At 47.2% G+C, this 15,435-nt stretch overlaps 1 long non-coding RNA gene across 1 annotated transcript in view; it reads right to left on the bottom strand.

The window, feature by feature from the left end:
• The window catches only part of LOC134956719 (uncharacterized), a 124,850-nt gene that overhangs the window by 45,609 nt on the left and 63,806 nt on the right, over nucleotides 1-15,435 (bottom strand). The window contains exon 2 of the long non-coding RNA XR_010186125.1: nucleotides 12,932-13,108. This is a non-coding gene — a long non-coding RNA (uncharacterized LOC134956719). The remainder of the gene's footprint in view (nucleotides 1-12,931; nucleotides 13,109-15,435) is intronic.

Below are 15,435 nucleotides of genomic sequence, written 5' to 3'. Positions count from 1 at the left end.
AACGTCTGCGAGAATCGAGGATCTTGTGAATCTCAAATTCATCTCCATGTGCTGATTGGATCTTGGGTGATTTAGGCAGAGCGGCTCTGAACCGATTAAGTACCAGTGGTTTTAAGAGAGAAATATGAAATGCATTAGGAATTCTTAACTGCGGAGGTAATTTCACTTTGTAAGCCACAGGATTCAACACTCTTTCGATTGGGTAAGGCCCAATAAATCTGGGAGCAAACTTTTTTGTAGGAACCTTTAATCTTAGGTTACGTGTGGAAACCCAAACCCGATCTCATACCTTAAGGCTTGGTACAGCTTTTCGTTTCAGATCTGCATAGGTCTTATATCTCTTGGATGTCTTGAGCAAAGTCTTGTGAACTTGTTTCCAGGCTTCAGTAAATTGACGAAGTTTTGACTCTGCGGCCGAAACCTCGAGCGTAGGCAGAAGTTGGAAGTCAGGAACTCTTGGATGGTAACCATAATTAATGAAGAATGGAGAAGCTTTTGTGGCAGAGTGATAAAGATTGTTATGGGCAAATTCTGCGAACGGGAGGAAGTCCAGCCAGTCGTCCTGTGAGGAGGACATGAATAAACGTAGAAAAGTCTCCAGATCCTGGTTCACTCTCTCTGTTTGACCATCCGTTTGAAGATGATATCCTGAGGAGAAGTTTAATTTCATGCCAAGAGCAGAAATAGGGATCTCCAAAACCTGGCCACAAATTGAGGACCTCTATCAGACACGATTTCCTGGGGTAGACCATGGAGTCGAAAGATCTCTGCTATAAACAATTTTGCCAACTGGGATGCAGATGGAAGACTAGCCAGAGGAACAAAGTGTGCCATTTTAGAGAATCGGTCAACTATGACCCATACGGTGTTCCGCCCACCAGACATAGGTAAATCTGTAATAAAGTCCATAGAAATATGCGTCCATGGTCTTAGTGGTACCGGCAAAGGATGGAGTAACCCGGCTGGTGGACCTTTGGGACTATTATGCTGGGCACATTTTGGACAGGCAGCTACGAATTCCTGAACGTCAGTCCTGAGATGAGGCCACCAGTAGGAGCGCTGAATGAATTTAAGTGTCTTATGACCGCCCGCATGACCCATGAAGGAGGAGGAGTGAGCCCATGTAAGAAGCTTTTTGCGAAGATTTGGTGCAACGAAGATCTTCCCTGGAGGAGGAAGTGGAGAGGTATTAGTTGCAGAAAAAGGTGGATTCCAGGATAAATTGCTCTTTTGAACGGTCAGAGGGTTCTTCTGAACTTAGGGAGCGAGATAATGCATCTGCCTTTTTGTTGAGGGAACCTGGTCGGTAACTGAGTTTAAAATTAAAACGGGTAAGGAAGAGTGCCCATCTTGCTTGGCGTGGGTTCAGACATCGGGCTGACTGTAGATACAGGAGGTTCTTGTGATCCGTGGTCACCGAAATTGGATGCTGAGTTCCCTCCAACAAATACCTCCACTCCTCAAAGGCCAACTTAATTGCCAGTAGTTCCTGTTCCCCAATAGCGTAATTCTGTTCAGGCGGGGAGAATCTTCGTGAGAAGAATGCACAAGGATGGACCTTCTTGTCCTCGAAAAGCTGGGATAATACTGCTCCTACTCCTACAGTAGAGGCATCAACCTCCACCAAGAACGGACGGCTGAGATCGGGTTGTCAAAGAACTGGAGCAGTCGTGAAGGCCTCCTTTAAAGATTAAAAAGCTTCCAAAGCCTCCGGAGACCACTTGGCAGGATCAGCTCCCTTTCTAGTTAATGCGGTTATAGGAGCTATGACAGAAGAATAATTTTGAATGAATCTTCGGTAGAAGTTAACAAACCCCAGGAAACGTTGAATTCCTTTAAGGGTAGCTGGAAGTGCCCAATCCTGAATCGCCTGGACTTTAGCGGGGTCCATCTGTAATCTCTGCCCTGAAAGAATGTAACCGAGGAATGGAATCGTGGGTACTTCAAAGGTGCACTTCTCTAACTTACAGAATAACTGATTCCTTCGTAAACGAGTTAACACTTTGACTTGTTCCCGGTGGGTCTTCAGATCCCTAGAAAAAAATGAGGATGTCATCCAGATACACTACCAAGCAGTCATAGAGGAGATCTCTGAAGATTTCGTTAACGAACTCTTGAAAGACGGCTGGGGCGTTACATAGGCCAAAAGGCATTACCAGGTATTCGTAATGGCCGTCGCGGGTATTAAATGCCGTTTTCCATTCGTCTCCTGGGCGAATACGTATAAGATTGTAGGCCCCCCGTAAGTCCAACTTCGTAAATACAGTAGCTCCTTTAACACGGTCGAACAGTTCTGGAATCAGAGGTAACGGATATCTGTTCTTAATTGTTATGTCATTGAGACCTCTATAGTCAATACAGGGCCGCAACCCCCCATCCTTCTTTTTGAGAAAGAAAAACCCTGCTCCGGCCGGAGATGTAGAAGACCTGATGAACCCTTTCTCCAAGTTCTCCCGTATATACTCCGACATGGCCTGTGTCTCGGGAAGTGAGAGAGGGTAAATTCGACCTCGAGGAGGAGTCTTACCGGGTACTAGCTCAATGGAACAATCCCAAGTATGATACGGAGGCAAGGTGTCCGCCCCATGCTTACTGAAAACATCTTGAAAAGATTGGTACTCCACAGGAAGGCTGGAAGGGTTGGAAGAACAGAGAGGACTAACTGAAGGTAAACAGTTCTGAAAGCAGTCTTGTCCCCAAGAGAGAACATCCATAGTTTGCCAATCTATGTGGGGATTGTGTCTGATTAACCATGGAAACCCTAGGATTAGTTCATGAGAGGCTTTAGGAATTACAAGGAAAGAGATTTCTTCTGAATGGAGAACTCCGACCTTCATCTTGAGAGGAATAGTACGAAAGGATATAATACCCTCTGGGATATAACTTCCATCCACTGCGGTAACAGAAATGGTACGATCCAAAGGAACCGTTTGTATTCCAGATCGTTTGACCAAAACTGACGTAATGAAGCTTTCGGCGGCTCCGGAGTAGAGTAGTGCAGGGATGAGAAGAGAAGAAGAAGGGAGCTCCAATTGGGTTAACAGGACAGACTCTTTCTTGGTATGTAATTCTGAGAGTTCTCCTAGCTTGACCTCTCCAGCACAAACTAGGAGCGGGCGTTTCCCGGACGTAGACTGCAAGTTTTAACAAAGTGATCAGATGCACCACAATACAGGCAGAGGTTCCCTTGTCGCCGTCTCTGACGTTCTTCATTGGAGATGTGGGAGCTATTAATCTGCATGGGTTCTTCCACAGTTAGTGATGATGGTGTTGGTGGAAGAACAACTTTAGGCTTAGGGCTTTCTGACCGCAACCTTTCCATACAGCATTCTCTGTACCTCAGATCTAACTTATTGCATAAATAAATTAGTTTATCCAACTTATCAGGTACGTCCTGAGTTGCGAGGTCATCTTTGATCTTTTCGGAGAGACCGCTCCAGAAAGCTGCAATGAGAGCCTCCTCGTTCCAGTTCAGTTCTGAGGAAAGGGTGCCAAACTGGATTACGTACTGACTGATCGTACGCGTGCCCTGACGCAGGCGCAGGATCTCCAATGAGGCGGCAGAAGTCCTGCCCGGTTCGTCGAAGATTCTTCTAAAGGTGGCCATGAATTCTGGATAGTTAGATAAGATGGGATCCATCCTCTCCCACAAAGGTGAAGCCCATTCCAACGCTTGCCAGGTAAGTAAAGAAATTATATAGGCTACTTTGGTTCGTGCTGATGGGAAGTTGGCCGACTGTAGTTCGAACTGGATTTCGCACTGGTTAAGAAACCCGCGGCATTGTTTTGGATTCCCATCAAATTTACTGGGAGGTGGCAAATGCAACCGTGGAAGTGGTGCTGGTACAGGAGGAAGCAGGACCAGAGGTGCCAATGTGGGAGCAGCTGTAGATACTTGAGGAGCCGTCATGGCAACACAGAGAGAATCGAGACGTTCGGACATACTCTGCATGAACTGCACGATTTGAGATTGTGTGTCCTCCTGCTTACTTAAGCGAGACCAGATATCTGCAGTTGAATCCCCTCCTGAGGCCTGATCACCCGTCGAATCCATTTGGCCAGTGCTTACTGTCACGTCTGGCAGGGTTTGAGGATCCGGCAGCTGAGATTTGCCCGAGGAGGTAGCAGGCTGTGAATGAACCAGATGAGGGGGCTGGATATAGTTCCTTCGCATGGGACACGGAGCAATGAAGAACGTAGGCGGGGTTTGAGAGTCAATGGAAAGTATTTATTATGTACAGGGCTGAGGTAGAGAACCGAGGCTGAAGCACAATGGTTAAAGACGTGGCTGGAGGTGAAGAACTGTGGACTGTGATTTGAAAGACGAGACTGTAGATGATGAACTGTGGAACTGTGGATGGTAGTTGAAAACGTGGCTGGAGACCAGGACTGTGGACTGTGGTTTGGAAAACGAGGCTTGAAGATAATAATCTGCAGGCTGTGGTCAGTGGTACAAAGGCGTGGCTGGTGAAGGAGATCTGTGGAGTGTGGCTTGAAAGACGAGGCAGAAGACCCGGGACCGACTGTGCCCAAAGAGTCTTACTGGACCGGGTTTTCCAGGAGCGCTTCCACAGGCAGTAGCAGGCAAGAAACGACAGGGCTGCAGCAGCAACAGAGAACCGACCAAGCAGGATCAGGAGGAACCAAAATACAGCAGGAATCCTGGGAGCACAGGCTAAAGCACCTACAACAGGGTTGTAACTTGAAGCACTGGCGTCCCTGTCCTAAACCAGCCCCCTTTTATAGGGAGAGCTTCCCCTGGATTGGCTGGAAGAAACAGGAAACAGGAACTATGCTTAAAACTTCAACATGGCGGCGCCCAGTAATGCAGACCTTTTTGCAAAGCCACATTGCTCACTGCCCCTGGTCTCCAAGCAACGGTTCAGCAAGTGCGACCCGCTGTAGCGGCGTCCCGCCACCACGAGCAGACCCCCTCACCGCCGCTACTGCTGCCCACGGATCCGGCGCAGCAGCCCACCTCCGCCGCTGCCCGCACAACGCCAAGGAAGCCAGCCCCGCGGCCCCAGCGTACCGGTAAGACTCCGGACGCTGACAAGCTTCACATGAGGATGGAAGCACTCATCCTCCCGCTAGAAAAATTAAAAGACTTAAGCTGGCAAAAGCACAGCAAAGAACTGTACATTCTTCTAAATCACAAATCCCCAAGGAGAGTCCAATTGTGTCAGTTGCGATGCCTGACCTTCCCAACACTGGACGGGAAGAGGTGGCGCCTTCCACCATTTACACACCCCCTGCAGGTGCTGGAAGGAGCACCCGCAGTCCAGTTCCTGATAGTCAAATTGAAGATGTCACTGTTGAAGTACACCAGGATGAGGATATGGGTGTTGCTGGCGCTGAGGAGGAAATTGACGAGGAGGATTCTGATGGTGAGGTGGTTTATTTAAGTCAGGCACCCGGGGAGACACCTGTTGTCCGTGGGATGAATATGGCCATTGACATGCCTGGTCAAATTACAAAAAAAATGACCTCTTCGGTGTGGAATTATTTTAACAGAAATGCGAACAGGTGTCAAGCCGTGTGTTGCCTTTGTCAAGCTGTAATAAGTAGGGGTAAGGACGTTAACCACCTATCCTCCCTTATACGTCACCTGGAGCGCATTCATCAGAAGTCATTGGCAAGTTCAAAAACTTTGGGTGACAGCGGACGCAGTCCACTGACAACTAAATCCCTTCCTCTTGTAACCAAGCTCCTGCAAACCACACCACCAACTCCCTCAGTGTCAATTTCCTCCTTAGACAGGAAAGCCAATAGTCCTGCAGGCCATGTCACTGGCAAGTCTGACGAGTCCTCTCCTGCCTGGGATTCCTCCGATGCATCCTTGAGTGTAACGCCTACTGCTGCTGGGAGTCGATCGTCATCCCAGAGGGGAAGTTAGAAGACCACTTGTACTACTTCCAGTAAGCAATTGACTGTCCAACAGTCCTTTGCGAGGAAGATGAAATATCACAGCAGTCATCCTGCTGCAAAGCAGGTAACTCAGGTCTGGCACCTGCGGTGGTGTTAAACGTGTTTCCGGTATCCAGCGTTAATTCACAGGGAATTAGAGAATTGCTTGAGGTACTGTGTCCCCGGTACCAAATACCATCTAGGTTCCATTTCTCCAGGCAGGCGATACCGAGAATGTACACAGACATCAGAAAAAGAGTCACCAGTGTCCTAAAAAATGCAGTTGTACCTAATGTCCACTTAACCACGGACATGTGGACAAGTGGAGCAGGGCAGACTCAGGACTATATGACTGTGACAGCCCACTGGGTAGATGTATTGCCTCCAGCAGCAAGAACAGCAGCGGCGGCGCCAGTAGCAGCATCTCGCAATCGCCAACTCGTTCCTAGGCAGGCTATGCTTTGTATCACCGCTTTCCATAAGAGGCACACAGCTGACAACCTCTTACAGAAACTGAGGAACATCATCACAGAATGGCTTACCCCAAGTGGACTCTGCTGGGGATTTGTGACATCGGACAATGCCACCAATATTGTGCGTGCATTACATGTGGGCAAATTCCAGCACGTCCCATGTTTTGCACATACATTGAATTTGGTGGTGCAGAATTTTTTTTTAAAACGACAGGGGCGTGCAAGAGATGCTGTCGGTGGCCCAAAGAATTGCGGGCCACTTTCGGCATTCAGCCACCACGTGCCGAAGACTGGAGCACCAGCAAACACTCCTTAACCTGCCCCGCTATCAGCTGAAGCAAGAGGTGGTAACGAGGTGGAATTCAACCCTCTATATGCTTCAGAGGATGGAGGAGCAGCAAAAGGCCATTCAAGCCTATACATCTACCTACGATATAGGCAAAGGAGGGGGAATGCACCTGACTCAAGCGCAGTGGGGAATGATTTCAACGTTGTGCAAGGTTCTGCAACCCTTTGAACTTGCCACACGTGAAGTCAGTTCAGACACTGCCAGCCTGAGTCAGGTCATTCCCCTCATCAGGCTTTTGCAGAAGAAGCTGGAGAGATTGAAGGAGGAGCTAAAATGGAGCGATTCCGCTAGGCATGTGGGACTTGTGGATGAAGCCCTTAATTCGCTTAACCAGGATACACGGGTGGTCAATCTGTTGAAATCAGAGCACTACATTTTGGCCACCGTGCTCGATCCTAGGTTTAAAGCCTACGTTGTATCTCTCTTTCCGGCAGACACAAGTCGGCAAATGTTCAAAGACCTGCTGGTGAGACACTTGTCAAGTCAAGCGGAACGTGACCCGCCAACAGCTCCTCCTTCACATTCTCCCGCAACTGGGGCTGCAAGGAAAAGGCTAAGAATTCCGAGCCCACCCACTGGCGGTGATGCAGGGCAGTCTGGAGCGAGTGCTGACATCTGGTCCAGACTGAAGGACCTGCCAACGATTACTGACATGTCGTCTACTGTCACTGCATATGATTCTGTCACCATTGAAAGAATGGTGGAGGATTATATGAGTGACCGCATTCAAGTAGGCACGTCAGACAGTCCGTACGTATACTGGCAGGAAAAAGAGGCAATTTGGAGGCCCTTGCACAAACTGGCTTTATTTTACCTAAGTTGCCCCCCCTCCAGTGTGTACTCCGAAAGAGTGTTTAGTGCAGCCGCTCACCTTGTCAGCAATCGGCGTACGAGGTTACTGCCAGAAAATGTGGAGAAGATGATGTTCATCAAAATAAATTATAATCAATTCCTCCATGGAGACATTCACCAGCAATTGCCTCCAGAAAGTACACAGGGACCTGAGATGGTGGATTCCAGTGGTGAAATTAATGAACTGTGAGGAGGGGGATGTACACAGTGAAAGGGGTGAGGAATCGGATGATGAGGAGGAGGTGGACATCTTGCCTCTGTAGAGCCAGTTTGTGCAAGGAGAGATTGATTGCTTCTTTTTTGGTGGGGGCCCAAACCAACCAGTCATTTCAGCCACAGTCGTGTGGCAGACCCTGTCACTGAAATGATTGGTTTGTTAAAGTGTGCATGTCCTGTTTATACAACATAAGGGTGGGTGGGAGGGCCCAAGGACAATTCCATCTTGCACCTCTTTTTTTATTATTTATCTGTGCATCATGTGATGTTTGGGGCTAATTTTTTTAAGTGCCATCCTGTCTAACAGTGCAGTGCCACTCCTAGATGGGCCAGGTGTTTGTGCCGGCCACTTGGGTCGCTTAGCTTAGTCATCCAGCGACCTCGGTGCAAATTTTAGGACTAAAAATAATATTGTGAGGTGTTCAGAATAGACTGGAAATGAGTGGAAATTATGGTTATTGAGGTTAATAATACTATGGGATCAAAATTACCCCCAAATTCTATGATTTAAGCTGTTTTTGAAAAAAAAACACCCGAATCCAAAACACACCCGAATCTGACAAAAAAATTTCAGGGAGGTTTTGCCAAAACGCGTCCGAATCCAAAACACGGCCGCGGAACCGAATACAAAACCAAAATACAAAACCCGAAAAATGTCCAGGGCACATCTCTAGTGTAAACACAAAGTAACTGGTAGAGTTGGGGACGGGGCTCTGCTCCTGCATGAAGCAGAGGTCCTGTAATTTCTTTAGGCACCAGTTGAGAGGGGAGGACCTCCCTGCCCCTCCTACTTCTCCTCTGCCCGGAACGCTTCCTCAGGGTCCTCAGTGACAGTCCACGGGGTGGGACCTAATGATCTTACAAACTCCAGACCCCTTAATAACGGCGAGCTCCAGTGCAATGCACCGACTATACCGCCATTAGTTCTGCCACTGTGCCATGGGGCTCCCCGTGGAAATTTTGATATGAGACCACAATAAGAGCCCGTGTTTCTTTGTGGTTTTTTTATGCAGTTACAGTGGGGCAAAAAAGTATTTGGACAGCCACCGATTGTGCAAGTTGACCCACTTAAAAAGATGAGAGAGGTCTGTAATTTCCATCATAGGTACACTTCAACTGTGAGAGACAGAATCTAATAAAAAAAAAAATTAGAAAATCATGATTTTGAAACAATTTATTTGTATATTGTTGCGGAAAATAAATATTTGGACAATCAAAAAGTTTAACTCAATACTTTGTAATATAACCTCGGTTGGCAAATACAGAGGTCAAACATTTCCTGTAGTTCTTGACCAGGTTTGCACACACTGTAGCAGGTATTTTGGCCCACTCTTCCATGCAGATCTTCTCTAGATCTGTCATGTTTTGGGGCTGTCACCGGGCAACACGGACTTTCAACTCCCTCCACAGATTTTCTATTGGGTTGAGGTCTGGAGACTGGCTAGGCCACTCCAGAACCTTGAAATGCTTCTAACGGAGCCACTCCTTAGTTGCCCGGGCGGTGTGTTTGGGGTCATTGTCATGCTGGAAGACCCAGCCACGTTCCATCTTCAATGCTCTTACTGAAGGAAGAAGGTTTTTGCCCAAAATCTCACGATACATGGCCCCATTCATCCTCTCCTTAATACGGAACAGTCGTCCTGTCCCCTTTGCAGAAAAGCAGCCCCAAAGCATGATGTTTTCACCCCCATGCTTCACAGTGGGTATGGTGTTCTTGGGATGCCATTCATCATTCTTCTCCCTCCAAACACAGCGAGTGGAGTTTATACCAAAAAGTTCAATTTTGCTCTCATCTGACCACATTACATTCTCCCAATCCTCCTCTGGATCATCCAGATGGTCACTGGCAAACTTTAGATGGGCCTGGACATGTGATGGCTTAAGCAGGGGGACCTTTCGGGCGCTACAGGATTTCAATCCATGACGACGTAGTGTGTTACTAATGGTAACCTTTGTGACTGTGGTCCCAGCTCTCTTGAGGTCATTGACCAGGTCCCCCCGTGTAGTTATGGGCTGATTCCTCACCGTTCTCAAGCTCATTGATACCCCACGAGGTAAGATCTTGCATGGAGCCCCAGGTCGAAGGAGATTGTCAGTGATCTTGTATTTCTTTCATTTTTTAATAATTGCGCCAACAGTTGATCTCTTCTCACCAAGCTGCTTGCCTATTGTCGACTAGCTCATCCCAGCCTTGTGCAGCTCTACAATTTTGTCCCTGGTGTGCTTAGACAGCTCTCTGGTCTTGGCCATGGTGGAGAGGTAGCAGTCTGACTGTTTGAGGGTGTAGACAGGTGTTATTTATACAGATAACAAGTTCAAACAGGTGCCATTAATACAGGTAACGAGTGGAGGATAGAAGAGCTTCTTAAAGAAGAAGTAACAGGTCTGTGAGAGCCAGAAATCTTGCTGCTTGGTAGGTGTCCAAATATTTATTTTCCACAAGAATATACAAGTAAATGGATTAAAAATCATACAATGTGATTTCCTGTTTTTTTTTTTTTCAGATTCTCTCTCACAGTTGAAGTGTACCTATGATGGAAATTACAGACCTCTCATCTTTTTAAGTGGGTCAACTTGCTCAATCGGTGGCTGTCCAAATGCTTTTTTTGCCTCACTGTATTTAATACTACAGTATGTCGCCATACTATATACAGAAAATATATCTTTAAGTTGTTGTAGTGCACATGCTAAAATAAAACTATTATTTCTTATACTTGCAATTATTACATATTATGAACCTTTATCTCAGGTGACATCCTACATACTTATCACTGTGATACAGGATGTCTTAGCCCCAAAAACTACTAAAACCAGAGTCGCTGCAGAGGTGTAACGATAACTCACCTCTCCAGCGATCTCTGTCCTGCCTCTGCTCTGATTGATTACCTAGTGCTGATGTGCTGATGCGGTACATAATGTTACAGGCTGGCACAGGTCCAGTTGTATCTGCACCCCATGCTGCAAAGTACCGATACTTTGGCATGTGCAGGACCCGTTTTGCACGAGCGGGGAAGGGCGGCGACGGCCTCTGTTTGTGAAAATGGAGGCATGTTGCCAATGTTTTGGGGGAGGAAAGAGTCCAAGATCTCCGACAAGCATCTGCAATTAGCAGCTTACGTGACCCCCTGGGTGCTGCAAGCCGCCTGTTGATGACTGAGTGATCCGATGACTGTGTCCTAGGACCCAGCTCGGATCACTACTGCAGCAGGAGGCGTCTACTTGTAATAGATGCCTTCTTCTTCATTTACATACAGCGCTATCACTGCTGCTTCTAAGGAAGCAGCACCCATAGCTACTCCGTCCACATCTGAATGAGGCCCAATCTCACAAAAGGCAAGATCTTATTTTTAACTGAATGCATGATAATATCAGGAGGCCGTGGCGGGAATGATAAGTAACACACAGCGCAATTCTCAAGTGTATTTCCAAGTCGCCTCTTTATACAAGTGGTTAACACTGCTTCATACATTTGCCACATTTAGCGGAAACTTAAATTCACTCAAGTTTGTTTAGCAAATTGGTGCATTAATACAGTGGCGTCACAAGCCGGGTGCGGGGGGTGTGGCATGCACCCGGGTGTCAGCCTCAGACTGGGTGACACCAAAGTGCCAGCTGTTCTGCAGTGGTAGGAGCCGCAGTGTGATATCCTCCTACAGCACTCGGCACCTGTCATATATGAAGAGCCGACCCAGCAGCACTGCACACAGCCGACAGCCCAGTTTCCAGGGGGCAGCCAGCATCTGGCATCACCCCTGGAGTGATGAAACACATATCCCCACGAAGCCACCCACCTTTTTAAATAGACCACACCCCCTTTCTGGACGGCCACGTCTACAGCGCAGGGGTAGTATTGATGATTGCGCACCGGCAGCCAATTAGTTTCTAACTGTCACGTTACAGGCTACGTTTGAAAAATGACAGCTGATTGGTTGTTACTTTATCTCTCTCCACTTTATCAGTCTCCAAATCTTAGTATATCTGCCCTATATGAGTTACTGCTACTCGCAGTTATAAGAAATTAATACAGGTACACCACCGATTTTCTGGCAACCGTTGATCCGGAACCTCTTTTAATCCGGACAATTTTGATTTGTCCGGATTAAAGGGGGTTAGGGACATCCTTTAATCCGGAACATTTTCTGCGCATGGGCGTAACACGCAATACGCGCAAGTGTCAGTGGGTACAGCTTCCACGGACACTGCAGGTGACACAGCAAGCATCAGTGGGGCTGTTATGGCGTCCAAGGTCACAGCAAGTACCGCACATGGGCGGAAGACACAGCACGCACAAGTGAGCACTTACTGTTAATGGTTGTTCAAAACTTACCTGATACCTGTTTTGCTTATAAACAGTTTTGCATACACTACTGTGTTTATTCATTAATTAATATTATACTGCAGCATATATTTTACTATTTATTGCTTCAGAAATGTTCTGAAGGTGCAAAATTAGTTTCCACCGTTAATCCGGCAAAATCGATAATCCGGCAAGGCACTGGAACCGAGGATGTCGGAAAATCGGTGGTGTACCTGTATTTGCAGAAATGTAGAAAAAAAACACATGCAGGGACAGGGACTCCGAAAGTTGCTCATCCTGTGTTAGAAATGAAGTGATCGCATAAGCGGTCGCTAAACTTCTGTTTTTGCCTCTGCAGCGCTACTGCACCTATGCGGACTGCGGACACTCCTGGTAATTTTTGTAGAATGTAGCCCATAGGCAGCATATATATATATATATATATATATATATATATATATATATATATAATATATATATAGCGATAGTCGGCACTCAGGGACGCAAACTTGACACAACCAGCATGTCTACTGTCGTCATCGTTTCAAAGTTATTTTAACATTTTCATATGTTGAAATAACATTGAAATGTTGACAACACTAGACATGCTGTTGGTGTCAAGCTTGTGTCCCTGAGTGCCACCGATCGTTTTATATATATATATATATATATATATATATATATATATATATATATATAGTTTTCCAAAGTCAGTACAAACGGCACTCACAGGGTTTGAAATAGGCAAAATTGCTGGTCCATTTATTGTGACGTTTCGGAGCTGTTAGCTCCTTCTTCCAGACAACACCCAAGCTAAAATAACATACAAACACTTACCCTATGAAATACCCCATGAATCAGCGCCGCACGCCGCGCCTGGCCGCACCTGATTCGAATCCTATCCCAATGACGTACTTCCGGGCGTTGTCATAGAGACAACACGGCTTGCGTTCCAACCCAGGAGTCGCCATGGAAACCCGGTCTCCAGCGCCCATCAGCGCGGTGTAGCAGCAGCTGAAATATATTTAAAACACCAACGTTAATCAAACAACAACGTTATTAAAACAAAACACCGACCTGGGGAGAACATTAATCATGCATACACAAGTGTTGCTATATGAATAGAGTATTACTCAACATGAATTTATTAAAGCTCCAAGGCAAATAGTTCTACCTGATGCACCCCTATTAATGGCTGAAACCTAGCAAAAACAGTAAGATAATTCAATTTAGAATAGTGTCTTGTGCATAGTGTATGGAATACCGAATATCTACATTATACTGTTCCAATTAATTTTTTCATTGAGGCCAAGCGGAGCCATGGTGTTCAACCTGAACATCCACCTGGCCTCACACAGTAACAATGCTTTACTACGATCACCCCCCCGTAAAGATTCAGGGACATGATCGATCATGAAGTAACGTAACTCTGATAACAGGTGGCCCTTCTTTTTAAAATGCCTGGCTACTGGTTGATCAATTGATTTACCTGATAGTGATAGATCAATGCTGGAGCGATGGAGAGCCATACGCTCCCTAAAACTACGGGTAGTCTGTCCCACGTAGTATAAACCGCAGGGACAGACAACTACATACACCACGTGCGTGCTCTTGCACGTCATTACATGGCGAATATCAAAGGTTTTCTCAGTATGAGGATGTTTGAAGCTTTTACAGGGTGACATATATTGACAAGTAACGCAATTGAAGCAACTGTACCAACCTGGTTTCTTACAGTATACATTAGGATAGGGGTGGGCAAAATACGGCCCGCGGGCCGGATGCGGCCCGCAAACCGATCCTGCCCGGCCCACTGCCTCCCACCAGCGAGCAATGACAAGCGACCCGACCGGCTGAGCTGCTTGTCATTGCTCTCCACTGCAGTACCTCCAAGCTGCCAGCGGCGCCTCTCTCCCCTGCTGCTCCTGCTGCTGCGTTGTAGCAGCCTCCTCCAGAGTCCCCAGTGACAACGGCTGTGTTCAGCCGAGAAGGGGGCGGGACTACGTGCCGATGAGGGGGCGGGACTACGTGCCAATGAGGGGGCGGGGCTACACGGGACCTCAGGGGGCGGAGCTACACGGGACAAGAGCCAGACTGCTACAGATCCATCCTTCCTGCCACTGCCAGCCAGATCAGTAAGTTAATGGGAAAAGTGAAAGAAAGTGTGTGTGTGTGTGTGTGTGTGTGTGTGTGTGTGTGTGTGTGATAGTGTGCATATATTTGTGTGTGCGGGCAGTGGCGCCAGACTGTTTTTAGGTTTGGGGGAGAGATCTTTAGATCTCGCTGTACCAACCCCTCCCGTGTTCTGTCACTATGTCACCCCCATGTTCTGTCACTGTCACCCCCCCCCTCCCCGTGTTCTGTCACCGTGTCACCCCCACCGCGTTCTGTCACCGTGTCACCCCCACCGTGTCACACACCCCATGTTCTGTCACCGTGTCACCCCCACCGTGTTCTGTCACTGTGTCACACCCCCCGTGTTCTGTCACTGTGTCACACCCCCCGTGTTCTGTCACTGTGTCACCCCCACCATGTTCTGTCACCGTGTCACACCTTTCCCCAGGGGCCATAAGACACTGGATAATTTGCTTGCTGCACAATAATTATCCTAAATAAAATGTTAATGTGTAAAAAGGCTCTCTGCCTGCCGTAATGTGTGTAAAAGGGGCTCTACCTGGTGTAATGTGTGTAAGTGGTGCTGTGTGGCGCAATTTGAATAATGGAGACTATTGTGCAGCCCAATATGAATCTGTATTATTTTTTGCCCACACCCCTTCCACATGAAGCCTTCCACATGAAGCCACGTCCCTATATTTTTGGCAAGTGGGGCGAGCTGCTATTTTGTATGTGGCCCTCGGATACTGACAGGAAATGTCAAGTGGCCCCTCAGCTGAAATAATTGCCCACCCCTGCATTAGGATGTCTAGGGATACCTCTGCCTGAAATGTCGGTTTTCACCAGCCTGTCTTTTAAATTACGACCGCGTTTAAATGCGGCCATAGGTCTAACATCCTTGAAACATGTCAGGTCACTATCTGATTTCACAATCGGCCATAGTGCTTTTGTGGCCCGATCAATGATGGGGCTTGATACCGTAAAGGTGCTCACCCAGGGGATTACTTTCTCATCATTCCTTCTAGTTGATTTGAGTAATTCAGACCTTGACATCCCCAGCACCTGTTGCTTCAACAACTCGTGGTCATAACCACGGGTTCTAAATTTAGTGATCAATACATCTAGATCATCTGGAATTTTTGATGCGTCACTAGTAATTCTCACCACCCTCATCATCTGTGACAATGGTAATCCTCGTTTTAAGGACCCCGGGTGGTGGCTCCCTG

Source organism: Pseudophryne corroboree, chromosome 9 (genome assembly GCF_028390025.1).
Source record: "Pseudophryne corroboree isolate aPseCor3 chromosome 9, aPseCor3.hap2, whole genome shotgun sequence".
Lineage (NCBI taxonomy): Eukaryota > Metazoa > Chordata > Amphibia > Anura > Myobatrachidae > Pseudophryne > Pseudophryne corroboree.
Note: the sequence above shows the minus strand (reverse complement) of the source record. Positions and strands in the feature narration are given on the sequence as shown.